The 10,878-nt window shown below is 38.5% G+C and overlaps 1 pseudogene; it reads right to left on the bottom strand.

Annotated features, from left to right (window-relative positions):
- Nucleotides 1-6,815: 6,815 nt before the first annotated feature.
- Nucleotides 6,816-7,951, bottom strand: LOC102850442 (annotated as a pseudogene).
- Nucleotides 7,952-10,878: the final 2,927 nt, after the last annotated feature.

Genomic DNA, 10,878 nt, shown 5'->3' on the forward strand with positions numbered 1-10,878 from the left:
AGGGTTAAACCAGGCTACTCCTTGGAGGCAAGGATTCTGGGGCTTCATCTGACATATTTTGGACATGTAAGGAGAGACAGGTCCTTGGAGAGGGACATCATGCTTGGTAAGTTGGAAGGACAGCGCAGGAGGGGAAGACCCTCTATGAGGTGGATTGATTCAGTGACTGTGGTAATCAGGATGGTTGTGTCAGAGGCCATGTGATTGGCACAGGATAGAGCAGGTTTTAGGACTGTTGTACATAGGGTCGCTATGAGTCGCAAATGACTCAACGGCACATAACAACAACATAGCAACCCTGTGTACAACAGCCCTTTACCCTGCTCTGTCTTGAGCCGAGGTTATTGTCTCTGACACACCCACTCCTAGTACCCCAGTCATTGAGTCAGTCTATCTCGTTCAAGGTCCTTCGATCTTGTGGTGTACCTCTGCCCTCCCAAGCATGATGTCCCTCTCCAAGGACTGGTCAGACAGAGCTTCAGTATCCCTGTGGACATGATCATAGTTGTAGGAATTACATGGGAATGTCACATAAATAAAGGAGCAGATTACTGGCTGGAGGGTTGGGAAAGCTCATTCTAGCAAACCAGTGGTGCTAGGAAAATTACAGAGATGGAAGAGGTTTGAAAGAAACCCTGTAAGGTTGTTTATGTACTCGGGACTTACCCACAGTTTTGCATATGTCAATCTGATAATAATGAGCTTATATAGACTTTTGATAATATAGGATAGATCAGTCTCTGTCTCCCTACTGACAGGCTTATAGGTGAGGCTGGTTCAAATAGGGCTGTGGAAATTTTGAATAGTTATTTCTTAATAGTTTCTTGATTATGGTGATGGTGTCACAGGCATATATATGTCAAAGCCTATAATTTGTGTACTTTAAATATTTAAGTTAATTATATATATATATCTATCTTTTAAAAGAGAGAGAATGATGGTTGGAGTATATTGCAAGCTATTATTATTTCTTTAAAGTTCCATTTGGTCAGATGCCTAAAAATTTACAACACATATAACCACTGAGTGGAGGGGCAGCGAAGGAGAGGAAGACCTTTGAGATGGATCGATTCTGTGACTGGAGTGGTGAGAATAAGTGCGTTTGAGATGGCTAGGTTGGCACAGGATAGAAGAGCGTATAGACATCTTGTACATAGGGTCGCTATGAGTTGCAAGCGACTCGATGGCACATAACAACAAAAACAATAACCACTGAAAAGCGAATTCCACTTACAGAAATTTATGTTACAGGCACACTCATAAGCATTCATAACAGCACTTAAAAATAACCGAGAACAACCTAAATGGTTCTATTGGGCTAAATTATGTTATATTTACACATGAAAGTTGTTGTTGTTGTTGTTATGTGCCGTCGAGTGGCTTGCGACCCATAGTGACTCTACGTACAAGAGTCCTAAACCCTGCTCTATCCTATGCCAGTCTTAATGTCTCTGACACACCTCCCTCCATTACCCCAGTCACTGGATCAATCCATCTTCTCTCCTGCACTGTCCCTCCACCCTTCCCTCTCCAAGGACTGATCCTCCTTGCACACGTCCAATGTATGTCAGACAAAGCTTCAGAATCCTTGGAGGTTTATCCCCCTCCAGGACAAACCTGTCTTAGCACTCCGTGGTATATTCAATATTCTTCTCCAGCACTACAGCTCAAAGGCATCAATTCTCCTTCTAGACTTCCTAGTCATTGTCCAGTTCTCTGACACATAGCAGGTGATTGTAAATAAAGACCATGGCCTGTATCAAGTGCACCTTAGTCTCCAGACTGATATCATTGCTCTTCAGTACTTTGGAGAGGTCTCTGATAGCAGACTTAGCCAATGCAATACGTCTTTTAATTTCCTGGTTGCTGGTGCCAAGAGTGTTGACTATGGAGCCAAGTAAACAAAAGCTGTTTACAATCTCAATCTCTTCACCAATATTAAACAACTGTTAAAAAGAATGAGATAATTCCTGTGCCTAGAAATTCCCAGAGTAATATAAGATTGACAAGGCTTTCATCAATCTGACTTTATATTGGGAAACAAGTATAAGAAATAAAAGAATGAGGTATGTACTAATATGACATGTTGTTCCTGCTGTGTACCATGGAGTTGGAACCTACTCATTGCTGACCCTTCAGCAGGCTTTCAGAGATGGCAAAACACAGGAGGAGATTGCCTGTATTTCTCCTCTGGAGCACGTGTTGTATTTGAACCATTTGCCTTTGGATTGGAAGAATAATTGCTTACCACTAAAAAGGTGACCCAACAGTGTGGAGATTATCAAACAATATCACTAATAACACACTAAAACAAAATCCTGCTGAAGATTATCCAAAAATGACTGAAACAATAAGTTAACAAAAAATTACCAGAAATACAAGCTGAGTTTAAAAGAGATCATGGCACAAGAGACATTATCACCAATGTCATATGGATCTTGGCAGGAAGCAGAGTACCAGAGGAATGTCTTCTGTGTTTCGTTGACTATGCAAAGGCATTTGACTATGTGGATTACAACAAATTGTGGCTAAACTTGAACAGAGTGGGAATACCAGAACACTGCACTGCACTCATGTGAAACCTGTACTTGGCCCAGGAAGCATTCCTCAGAACAGTAAGAAAATATTGCAGGATTCAAAATCAGGAAAGGAGTGTGTCAAGGATGCATCTTGTGTCCATACCTTTTCAATCTGTATGTGAATCAGGTCATTTGAGAGGCTGGGCTCATGGTGCCAATTAGCAGCACCATGATAGATGAGAGATTGAGGTTAACAATTACAGTTTGCTTTGCCCCACAATCAACACTCTGCACCAGCAGTCAGGAAATCAAAAGACGAATTGCACTGTGGAAATCTGTCAGGGATCTCGCCAAAGTACTGAGAAGTAACGATGTCAGTCTAGAGACTAAGGTGTGCCTGATCTAGCCCATGGTCTTCACAGTTACTTGCTATGCATCAGAGAGCTGGACAGTGACTAAGGATGGCAGAAGAATCAGTTCTTTTGAGCTTTGGTACTAGAGAAGAGTCTTGAACACCATGCACCACCAAGAAAACAAGTAAGTCTGCTATAGAGGGGGTAAAACCAAGTTTCTCCTCAAAGGCTAGGATTTTGAAGCTCCATCACACATATTTGAGGCATGCGGCTGGGAGAAACTGGTACTTGGAGAAGGATATCATGCTTGGAAGGGTGGAGGGACAGTGCTGGAGAGGAAGACCCTGGATGAGATGGATTGATACAGTGACTGGGGCCATGAGGGGAAGGTATATCAGAGTCAAAGAGACTGGTTCAGGACAGGGCAGGCTTCAGAGCTGTTGTACATAGGGTCACTCTGAGTTGCAAGTGACGTGACGGTACATAATGACAAGCTATCAGAGCTCTCTGTCTGGAAAGATTTATCATGAGAAGTCGTTACTGATACAGAATATATATAGGTAACCAAAAAGGCAAATTCCTTGCTGTCGAGTTGGAATCTACTCATAGCAGGTCTTCCAGCAGGTTTTCAGAAGCTGTAAATAGCATGGGAGGAGATTGCCCATCTTTCTCCCACAGAACCCCGGGTGGTTTTAGACGACCAGAGAAGCACCAGCTTTGGGCTAGCGGCACAGTTCCCTCGGGACCTATAGAAGCGAATCTATGGTGATCCTTCTACTTCTGTGTTTATTGAAGAACTCAAGGAGAGAATGTGGTACCACTCCTAAGTGTATTAGCAAATGTGGTAGTGGGAATTTTTAATTGTCATTGTAACTGAAATGTTACAGCCATTTCTTCAAAAACAATTAAAAATAAAGTCGGGTTTGCTCCCTAAAGTCAATTGCTTACGGCTTGGGAAATAGTCTTTGTATTTGCTCCTAGACAGGCTCCTGTCTTCCATCCCGCCTCCTGTATGGTCTATTCTGAAGACCTCATTTTCCTCACCCTCTGTTCTTCAAGCCCTGGCTTCTCCATATGGGTTCATCCTAAACAGAACAACCACTGTCATTGGAAAGAGGTTTGAGGTATTGAAAAACAAATTAGAAAATAAACAACCCCAAAAGAAACCCAGCTGTTGTCGAGTGAATTCCAGCTCCTAACAGCTTCTTGTGTGTATTTAGCCAGCACAAAAGCTGTGCTGTCCTTTTGTAGATATCAAGCTTGGATTTTCTTTTGGCACTCATTGAGTAATAGACCTCTCTTTTTTAAAAACAATCTTGCTATTGATCTTAAATTCAATATTGTTCTATGAATTCATTTTAGTTATTTCTACTCGGATGCCTTTCATTGTTGTTTCCCCCTGGCTTTCTGCCTCCTCATCAAATAGTTAACATTTAACTCCTTTTCCATCTGCTCTTAATGCTAATAATGCACTAGGAGGTATTGTCCTAAGAGTACTTCATATATTATTTAGCAAAAGCAACTCTGTGAGATAGATTCTATCGTCATTTTCATGTAACATGAAAGATTCTATCTTTGAGTAGAAAAGTTATTGATGTAAATTCTGAGGATGTTAGAAGTCCAGGCTCAGTGCTGTGTGATTATTTTATCTTCATGCTTTATATATTTGTTTACACATTTTGGTCTCCACACGATTGAGTTTTTGGAGGACAAAAAGTATACCTTTGTATTTTCCTTAATTATTGTGCCTGACATGTAAATGCTTGGTAAATGTTGCTTGAATTAGTGGAGTACTTTCAAAACTTTGCTTTACTTCTTTGATTCAGTATAACCAAACTTTTTTTTTTTTAGCTGTTTCCACAGCTAACTTTATTGGGGTTTTTTTAAAAAAACTTCATTTTGTTATCATTTTAAGAAAAGTTTACAGAAAAGTTGGATTTTCAGTCAGCCATTGTTGCATATGTTCTTCTCTCACCACTCCCTCCTCCCACAGCCTATCTACCAGTGCACCGCTTGTTCCCGATTGTTGTCATATTGTACTAAATCTAAATTTGAACTTTAGAGTATGAATTTGAGAGCTCAGATATTTGCATCATGTGTATATTTTATAGAAAAAAAATTCTTTTTATTGACTTAAATGAATTTGGTTGTCATGGTCAAATAAGGGATATGAAAACAGTCACTATTTAATCCTAAATAAATCTTGTTTGCTACAAATTTTAGTAGTACTTTTCTATGTGTTTTCTGACAAATGTATTTTTAAAAGAATTGTGCTGTTATTTATTTTTAACACATTAGGAATAGTCCAAAGAACTTTAGGTACTTTATTTAAAATTATTCTTAAATCTCCCCAAATACATGAGAATGAGATTTTTGGTTTGCATTTGAGAAACTCGAGTATATGAAAAAAGTACATGGCATCAGGATTGGAAGAAGCTGCATCAACACCCTGCACTATGCAGATTACAACCTTATTTGGAGCACTTACTAAAGAAGATCAAAGACTTCAATATGGATTATGTCTCTACATCTTGAAGACAAAAATGCTCACCATTACACCAGTAGAAAACTTCATGATAGGTGGAGAAAATATTTTAAGTTGTCAATGATTCTAAATTTACTTGGATCTACAATAAGCACCCATGGTACCATCAGTCAAACAATCAAAAGGTGTGCTGCATTGGGAAATCTGCTATTAAAGACCTCTCCAAAATGCTAACGAGCAGTGATGCTAGTTTAGAGACTTACATGTGCCTGATCCAGGATATTTGCTATTGCTTCCTATTTCTAACAGTTGGACAGTGAATACAGATTACAGAAAAAATGTTGCTTTTCAGTTGTGTGTTGGAGAAGGGTACTGAAAATCACGAACTGCCGAAAGAACAAACAAATCTATTCTGGAGGAAGTACAACCAGAGTGTTCCTGAAAAGCAAAAATGGTGAAACTTCATTTCATGTACTTTGGGCATTTTGCCAGAAGGGACAAGCCCTTGGAAAAAGACCTCCTGTTGGGGCAGGTGGAGGATCAGAGAAAGGAAACCCTGATGGATTGACACAGGGATTCTAACAGTGGGCTCCAGCATATCAGAGATTGTGGTAGAGGATAGGGCACACAATTCAGATGTGTTGTTCATATTTCACTGTGAGCTGTAGTCATCTCAGTAGCACATAAGTGACAGCAGGTTTTCCCAATGCCTCTCGTCTTCTGATTTCTTGACTGGTGCAATCATGGTTGTTGATTGTAGATTCAAGTACAAGTAGAATGAAAGAAATAGTTTACAGCTGAAATCTTTTTACCTTCATGATGTTGCCTATTAGTAGAATATGAAGAAATCTTTTTTCTTTCATCTTGGTCCATTAGTGAAGACTTTTGTTTTTGTTTTTGTTTTTTTTTAAATTTTTTAATTGGAGTTTATTCTTTTTTAAAAAAATTTTATTTTTTTTTTTTTTTGTGTGTGTGTGTGTGTGTGTGTGTGTGTGTGTGTACCATCAAATCACATCTGACTGGTACAGGAGGAGATTGTCCCTCTTTCCGTGGCAGAGCATCAGGTGGATTTGAACCATGTGCCTCTGGTATTGTAGTGCAGCTTCTTGCCACTAGGCCACCAGAGCTCCCCCGACTTTTGGTTTTTTAAGAGTTATCTTTATTGTGCCAGTACAACATTATTTTAATTTGGGTGGTGGTGGATTTTTTTTACTTAAAAAGTTTTATATAAAACAACCTAAAGAATTACTCCTAAAATCAGGCATGGGTAAAATATTGCTTGGAACAGATTAAATCTAACATATAAAGACACATATACTGGTTTTTACTACAAAATTTTTCCAAAACGGGTATGGATACAATCATTTACTTATTAAACATTTTATTCTATAAAGGAAAGAAAAGAAACTCAGGGGGGGGAATCAAAGTATCATTTTCATAGATAGGGCAATTAATGTCCTAATACACTTCAAAAGCCTTTACTAATAAATTTTTATTCAGGGCTAGGCTTTTTGCTTTCTTTTCTTCCTTCTTTTCATTTGCTGCCATGTTATGCTTAAGTTCTTCAGCTGTCAGTGCTCCCAGTTTCTTATTCTTTGCCTTCTTTACCTTTTCCTTGATGGCAGCCACATCAGTTTTCGTTTCAGTGGGAACTTCCTTAGGTTTCACAACTGGCTTTTCCTTAGGTGGAATAAAGGCTTTGTTTCTTTCCTCTTGTCTATCACTGAGAAATTCTGTTTCTTTTCCCTTTACAGCTTCCATTTTCTGTCACTACTTCTGACTTGCCTTCAAAAAGTGTTCACCAACAGCGATTCTTTATCAGTCTGACTTTCTGTCTATGGTGGTGGGAATGGTGTTTAAGATTTATCAGATTTTTCCTTATGTTCCTTGCGTTCATTCACAGTTTTGGTTTGAACTGCGGCAGAAATCATTCCCAACTTGGCAACTTTAATTCAGACAGACTCTTTTGCCAATTCTCATTTAATCAGTAAGGTTTTAATGTTCTATATTGGATTAATATTCTTCATAGTATCTAGGACTACTTTCTGAACCTCCTTTAAGCCACTGAAGGGACTGTGTTACCCTGAACTATAACAGATTGTTAACAATTCTAATGCCTTCAAAGTAGATCCTTTGGGACTAATAAATTGTTGTCTTCTTTTTACAAATATTTCTTTATTTCCTACCAAAGAACCTGCAGTAATATTGCATGCAACATCATCCTGAAGAATTCGTGTTGCCTGCTCAAATGAAACACTCCTTGCTAAAAGTTTTATTAGGTCTCTGGTCCTAAAGATATAGGGATCAGAAGTCTTCTTGTTTGTGCAAACAGTCCTGCTGCCTTTAGTCAGCTCCACAGTTTCATTAACATGCTTTTCATTTAAGGCTTTCTGTACCAAAGGCCAGCATTCTTTCAGGTAAGGCTCTCTGTATTTTGGAAACAATATTGCAAGAGTCCTCTGGAATTGACTTCTCTTGAAAATGCTGGTTCTTTCCAACCATTAGGAACAGTAAGGAGTTCAGACTTAATCTTGGTTTTCTGGCTTTGACTTCTGGTTATGGAACTGACATTCCCCTGTCACTGGGGCTGACATGTTTAGAGAAGAAAATGCCATCTTACATTGCTTCAGTGGCAGCAGAAGTGGAGCTTTCTCAGATCTTATTGGCTGAAATACCTATGCTCAGAATGAGTATAATAGCTCGGCTGAGGAACAAATCTGTGCAATTTCAATGCTAACTTAGAGTGTTGACAAAAGTACTCCTTTATAGTTAAGCTTGTCCCAACAAACATTGACTAGTTTTCTAATATATTTTAAATTTTCTAGATTAAACATTAAAAACTGGAACTTAATCCTTCTTGAAAATAAACAAGCAACTCCCTGAGGACTGTGCCAGCAGGGTTCCCTGGATTTCCCATTACCTTGTAAATGATAACTTTTTTCCCCCTCTTTCATAGAGAATTTTCTTTTGTGTTGGAGGAATACTTTCGGTGGATCTTCCATACATTATAATTTAATCTTTGTTTTCTTTCTTTCTTTCACTCTTCTGTTTCCCTTCACCTCCCCCCATTAGTAATTATTCTTCTTTTCCTGTTGAATATAGTTGCACTCTCTACTAATTTTCATAAGAGTTTAGTGATTCTCTGTTTTAATTGAAATGTTTATATTAAATATAGGGAATCTAGTGGCTCAGTGGCAAGGAATTGTCCTACCAGTGCTAAGGTGCATGGTTTAAATCCACCAGCTGCTCCACAAGAAAAATACTGGCAGTCTCCTCACATGAAATTTATTGCCTCTGAAAACCTACTGAAGATTCAGCTCTGGATTGGTTCCAACTTGATGGTGTACAACAAACAATATATTAAATATAACTAACACAAATGAGAATCGTATTCATGTATCACTGTTTAATCAAAGGATTCATCTTTTAATGCTTAATGAGGAGTGGTGGACTTGTGTGTAACTTACCTTCAGTGAGACTTTTTTTAGAGCCTGAAATCTTTAAATAAAATGAGAGCATTTCTCTAACTGAATCCCAGGTTTTCCAGGTTCTTGTGTGTAGTTCTCACTATAACGAGCTTCCTATTTTATGTACTAAACTAAACTTTTACATGTAATTGAGTAGTCCTATGGATATCCACACATGTGTAGTTATTGTAGGTTAATTTTATGTTTAATCTTTTATAGGGCTAATTTTGGAATTCAGGTTGGAGGTTGTCTGCAACAGCCAGATTCTATAGAGGTTGGTTTGCTTGTTCTGGTGAGGATTAGGGTGGAATGTTTACTTGCCACTGGTTGTGAGTTAATTTGACTCTGCCTCCAATTTAAAAGCACATTTGGGCCCGAGGGCCAGCCCAGGCCTGGTTTTAATTGTTTCTGGTCAAACATTGTTTTAAGCTGTAGCATTAGTCTGTCCATTTGCTATATAGAGGTAATTCCTGGTTGCTGTGAAGCTGAACAGTGTGACACTGATGTGTCAAATGCGATAATGGTTACCTATGGTGGACAGTGTTTGGTGGAGCTCCCCAATTAAAGCAGGCTTGGAAGCAGGAGTGGCATCCACTTCCATAATAGCTTGCCTCTGGAAACTCTATAAACATGGAGAAATGAGGAAAGTTATTCAAGTATTCAGGTTTTTCATTCATAGGGTTGCTATGAGTCATCTACCACTTGATGGCATTTAACAACAGCAACAGCAGGACTAATTTCATCCAATATTTTTCTTCTATCTCTTTGTATATTCTTTTAGATAATTTAGTAAAGGGAGTTAACCCTATTATAATGCTCACCTATTGCATTTTATTTAGAACTACATTAAGCATACATAGTAATTTGAGAGTATTTGACAACCTTATAATATTCAAGATTCCCTTTCTAGCGCATAAGAAATAGACAAACTTAATGGATTCTAAGCCAATTTCATATACTCTGTAACCTATAATTGCACCTGAAGAGTTTCAGAATAATCAAGGATATATTTAGCATTCTTTACCACAATCAGGGTTGTGTCCTTTCTCCATACCTACTCAATCTCTGTATGCTGAGAAGATAATTCTAAAAATGGGCTATCTGAAGAAGAATGTGGCATCAGAATTAGAGGAAGACTCTTCAGCAACCCACTTTACGCAGATAACACAATCTTGCGTACAGAAAATAAAGAAAAATTGAAGCACACACTTAAAATCAAAGACTGCAAGTTTTAACATGGATTCCATTTCAACCTCAGGAAAACTAAAATCCTCACCACCAGACGAATAGATCACACCATGTACATGGAGAAAAGTTGAAGTTGTCAACAACTGCATGTTGCTTGTGTTCTAAATCAATACCCAAGGTAACAGCAGAAATCAGAAGATCTATTACAGTGGGAAGAATCTGATGTTAAAGACCTCTCCAAAGTTTGTTTTTTTTAAATTTTTATTATTTTTATTATTTTGTGTGTGCGTGTCCCGTCAAATCAGATCTGACTGGTATAGGAGGCTATTGCTCCTCCTTCTCTGGCAGAGCATCTGGTGGATTCGAACCATGTACTTCTGGGATTGCAATACAGCTTCTTGCCACTAGGCCACCAGAGCTCCACTAGACCTCTCCAAAGTCTTAAAGAGCAAGGATATTTAGTTTAAAAACTAAGGTGTGCCTAGTCTAAGCCATGATGTTTTCAGTTGTTTCTTATACATCTGAGTTAGACAATTAATAAAGATAACAGAAGATTGAACGCCTTTGAATTAATTGTGTTGGAGAAGATTACCAGATGGACTGCCAAAAAGAATAAACAGATCTGTCTTCGAAGAAGTACAACCAGGTTGCTCCTTAGAGGCAAAGATGGTGAACCTTTGGGCATGTTTTCCTGAAAGGCCAATCCTTGGAAAAAGACCTTAGTAAGATCAGAGAAAGCAGGGAAACCCCTCAACAAAATGGCCTCTCACTGTGGGTTTGAACTTGTCAGAAATCATGGGGATGGTGCTGGAAAGGGCAAGATTTTGATCTGTTGTTCATAGAATTGCTATGAGTTGTAGTCAAGT

The sequence above is a fragment of the Elephantulus edwardii genome, unplaced genomic scaffold (genome assembly GCF_000299155.1).
Source record: "Elephantulus edwardii isolate Elephantulus edwardi_28Jun2011 unplaced genomic scaffold, EleEdw1.0 scaffold00405, whole genome shotgun sequence".
NCBI classification, from domain to species: domain Eukaryota; kingdom Metazoa; phylum Chordata; class Mammalia; order Macroscelidea; family Macroscelididae; genus Elephantulus; species Elephantulus edwardii.